The sequence below is a fragment of the Dermacentor variabilis genome, chromosome 5 (genome assembly GCF_050947875.1).
Source record: "Dermacentor variabilis isolate Ectoservices chromosome 5, ASM5094787v1, whole genome shotgun sequence".
NCBI lineage: Eukaryota > Metazoa > Arthropoda > Arachnida > Ixodida > Ixodidae > Dermacentor > Dermacentor variabilis.
In genome coordinates this window covers 48,722,955-48,727,790 of record NC_134572.1, presented here as the reverse complement: position 1 = coordinate 48,727,790, position 4,836 = coordinate 48,722,955, and positions in this window count along the sequence as shown.

Genomic DNA, 4,836 nt, shown 5'->3' with positions numbered 1-4,836 from the left:
CAGGGGCATTCTATTTGAACATAGTAGTCACTAATGTATGTTTACATTTTGGCTGACAGCGAAATAGCGAATAAACATTATTAGAACTCTGTCCACTGCAAGCGGTCATCAGATGTCTCCTGCATTAACTTATAGTCGTAGTTAGATTGCTAGCTCAAGAGCACCTGCTCCTCTTACAGTAGTTTCAGGGATAGCTTATAACGGACGGCACGATGGCGCCGGAGGGTTAACATAGATAACTAGAAACCACGAGACAAGCTTCCGTCTGCCCCCTTGGCTTCACTCGATGCCAAAAGGTTGGCAAAGGCAGCAATACGTGATTGCGTTGAGCATCGCTTTCTGGCCTATCTGCCAGTAAACGTAACGGTGAAAAAAAAAAAGAAAGAAAAGCTTAGTGATATGTTTGAATTAATAAACCATCGAACATGATTCTCAAAGCAAGCCAATAACTTATAAGGACCACATAAATTAAATTTATACATTGGAAATATATAGTTCGGAAATGTAATGCTGAGGTCAATAATGGTGCTTGGTGATAGCAGAGCAAATTATATTGTCGGCATGTTTTGGTAAACGAAACGACAGCGTGCCACTGATGACGGCACAACTACGACGGCTGCAGCATGACCTGGCCGGCGTCACGACGACGGCAGTGACGACAACGAAACGAAGACAGCGTGATGATGATGGCGCGATAACGGCTGCGACAGCTGCGCTTGCACTCGTTTGCACCACGGAGGCCGGATACTCCTGCGACCGACCGCGATAAAATGAAGCCGACCCCACATATTGTGGGCGCTGGTTTTAAAGCGAGGCTGTAGAGAGCCGACAAGACGAGACGGAGCATCTCGACAGGAGACGCAACGGGAACTTCCGCGACGAATGTAGCCGTTAGCCATGACAGCGGAGAAATACGACACAGATCCACCATTGAACATGACATCTAAACATCCAGACGCCAAAAAAAAAAAAAAAAAAGCTCTCGTGGCAGAGCACGTGTGTATGAAAGGGCTAGCTGGCGTTGCCGACGACCCCCCCCCCCTCCCCTCCGCTCGTTTGCTCGAAAGCACGTCTTGGTACAGGCGGCTTTGGAGAAAGCCTGGTCATTGGCAATCACGAAAACAGGTGAAAGAACCAAAGAAAGCCCCATTAGCCTTTATATGTCAAACCAAAAATGTTAATTCGTAAGCCGCAGCGTGAAATAAAATTAACCGTGGGGATTCGTCTTTGCAGGCGATATAGGTTTTTGTGGAGAGGAAAAATTCTTGAAAACAATAATTAGGGTGCTAACGATAACTCTCGAAAGGAGAGAAAGGAGAAGTTTATTTAAGGCGAAATCCCTGTTCAAGTCTGAAAAAAAAAGTATAGATATCGCTTTCTGTCGTACAGATAGAAATTTCATTTTATTTTTGCAGAAAGCGAAAAAGAAAGGAAATAAAAAGGAATCACCCTTACTAAAATACAACGAGTAAAACGAGAATTGCACAGCCAGGGAACTTCTGCTGCGCAGTCCTAAATCGTAGGCTAACTTCGCGACCGCGAAGGCTGCATTCGGATCGGCGCGGGGTGCATTACAAGCCGTGTATATTGATTTAGGTGCACCCTGGCGTATTCCGGGCAGTCGAAAATGATCTCGAGCCCTTTGCCTATCCTCTGCGGTGCCATTTGGCAGCCCCCCAATCTCTTCAATTACATTTCCATTTATACGGGCGTTTTATAACCAAATAATAATACTATTATTAGACCAGATGAAAAACCAGTCAGCAAGCTTTATGAGCTGCCTTACGGCATTGAGAACCTCGAAATCCGTCATTTGTTAACATGACCGGAACAACAAATTTTGAACGTGTTTTATCTGGACTTCGTTTGGTGATATCCACAACGAGGTACAAGCGCTGCTGTGTGGGACTTCCTTTTAAAATTTTAACGCATTTTAACTCCTTCCGAGTCACTTCAAAGAAATCTGATCCGATTTCCCTACGGGGATCCGGATGCAAAGTAGATCATCTCTCCGAAGGTTCGGCAAACTTCACTCAGATTGCGCCTGGGCATCGACACAGAGACAGCTCCTTCTCTTCATTTTTTCCTCTGCCCTTTTTTTTTTTTTAAATAGAGGGGGAGTTATCTCGGGAACCAGAAACACCTCTCCACCGCTTCAATCCAAATTACGCACTCGAAAGGCGGCGAGATCCGGTAGTCTTTAAGATATTGAGACAATCTGCATCTTTTTTACTGTGCTATCGGCATAAAGATTTCGACAGCGAAGGCGACGTTTATCAAAAAATAAAAAAAGAAAGAACAGCGCACCTGATACAATAGACGCGACACACTCGAGTTCGTTCTGACGCTAATCCCCATGTGACACCCTCGCCAATATAAAGATGAAATCGCCTCCGATGACTGAATCGTTGGAGCTAACATGCAACCCCTGTCAGTCATCCATGTAGCTGCAGAAGCGTGTGCTTTGCGGTCAGCCTACTTTCCGGGACGCTGCCGTGCGCATATTTCGAGCGTTCAATTGACTGATGTCTCGACGACGTCCCGTCACTGCCTCTTGCCAGAAGCGGTCCTGTGTCACTGAGTCTTGTTACTATAGGCGCCTCAAGGCCAATGTTGGAGTCAGCTGTCACCGAAAGTTTAGCAACGACAACGCCTCTCCAAACGTCTCTGCGACGACAACACTCTTGCTTGATTCGGGTCATGGCCTTATTCATGACCGGTTGCTCCTGTGTCGTAAGAAACGTTAGTAAGAAAGGACTGACACAGTGTTTAACTGGTTTCGCTGTTCAAAGGCATCCCCTTAGCAAAAGCTTTGGTTACAGTGCGCAAATGTGGCGCACTCTGCGCAAACGTTGCATAGAAAAAAAATGTAGGTTTGATGTCAATACCAGAACTTTAGTAACGTTGTTTTCTGCGCAAGTTGGTTTATGTTGGCGGATGCAAGGGTCCAGCGAATAAGAACGAACAAAAAGAAGGACAGGACAGTACAGGCGCAGAACTGCAGGCTCATCTTAGCGGGAGGGAGAAGCACAAGGGAAAGCAATGGCGCCTCCTCCTCCCTCCAGAAGAAAGAGAGCAGTAGGAATAAATCACAAGGCAAACAGCACGGAGCATCTATTTCTTATTGCTCCTGACATGGACCTTATGAACAACGCTAAAAGCCCCCTGCCCCCGCCGTTCTGCTTTCCCTGTCTGGTTTAAGATCCGCGCTAACTTTTGACTCTAGCACAATACGGGTGCTGCGCAAACAACGAGCTAATGTAACGGAGTAGAAGCGCAGTAACAAAGCTCACTAGGTGCGGACGCACTCGCGATCAGAGAACAAACATTTTACGCAAGCTGCGTGCGTGGTGGTTGCTCGTGAGTTGCACCATTTGCGAAAGACCGCCAGCGTCACGACCGGGCTGGAGAGTTCCGTTCATTGCACGTGTCCTCTGTTTTCTTTTCCCGTTGGCATTTTTTCCATCCTCCCTTCTCCTTCTCTCTATCTCTCTCTCTGCTGCGCTTTCAGCGCGTTCTCGATCGCGACCTTCGCCGCAGCCAAGCGAGCGTTGGAGGTTGATCCGCATACATGCGCGACCAACGAGGCGTGCTCGTCCGGCAGTTCAGGCGTCGTTTTGCGCTCGGCGTGGGGGGAAGTTGCAACGACCGTTGTCATGCCCTGCGCCGCGGGTGCGACGCCGACTATAGTGCGATGCCTTCATTTGATGATCAAACCTTTATTTCGTTCTCCTGGGTCGCACAAACTTGTAGTTGTTTTTAGCTCTAAAAGTCACCCAAAGTCATCCGAAACTAAGCAAATTACGTTAAGAAAGAGAGGGCCTTTATTCGACAACTGCATGGCAGAAAGGCTTTCCTCTAGAGGGTGTTAGAATGTTCAAAAATTTGAATATTCGAGAATTCCCTATTCAATGTTTTCTCATATACGTTTGTGCAATATTTGTTCCGTTCGAAAACCCTAGGAAGGCATGTTGTGCGTACCCTTGCTGGAGCCTACGGGAGAATGGCTGATGCAAGCGTATACTCTTCCGAATTATTCTGCGGTCGTAGATGCGTGATTGCTGCGCCGACGAAGCCTTTTCTCAGGGAACGCGTGAAGGTGATCACTTCTGCGCGATGCTTTCCAGTCTTCAATGAGCATTCTTCGCCTTTCACAGCTTACGAATTTGCTATCCCGATATACGAAAATATTTTATTACTTGTTCAATCTAATAATGTTCGAGTTCCCCAGAACTATGCGCAGTGCAGTAGTACTTATTCGCTCCTTGAACGAGCCTTGTACTCTATGAAGTGCATCTGTTGACATGACGTTTTATTTTTCATTGTGGCCCTTCTAATGCTGTACTAGATACGATCAACATTTCTCTGTTTTTCATTTACAAGCTTCTGGGTTGATCTGACATCCAGTTGTTTACGGCGTCAGGTGTATCAAATGACGTAGATAAGTAATTTATTGCCAAACAGATTGCCCCGAACTTTTGTATTTTACTTTGTTCATGAATTGGACACATTCAGTATGCAAAATTTGTGTCTGTTTAGTATTTGTACTTTTTCAATTGGAAAATTTTGCTATTCCAACAAATCTACTTTTGTCCTTTGGAGCACTCAATTTTTGGCTAGAGAAAAAGGCTGAAAATACTCCTATCGCCATCTAAGCATTTCCTAAGGGAAATGCCTAAGCATTTCCTAAGACCGCGTTTGTGGCAAAAACAGCCTTGGCCACCCCGGATTCTGCGAGAAAAATACGATCGTGCATGACAGCGCGTTAGAGCGGACGGTCCAGAGCAGAATGTTTTGGCACAATACAGTAAGTCACGAATCTTGCAGCCGAACCTG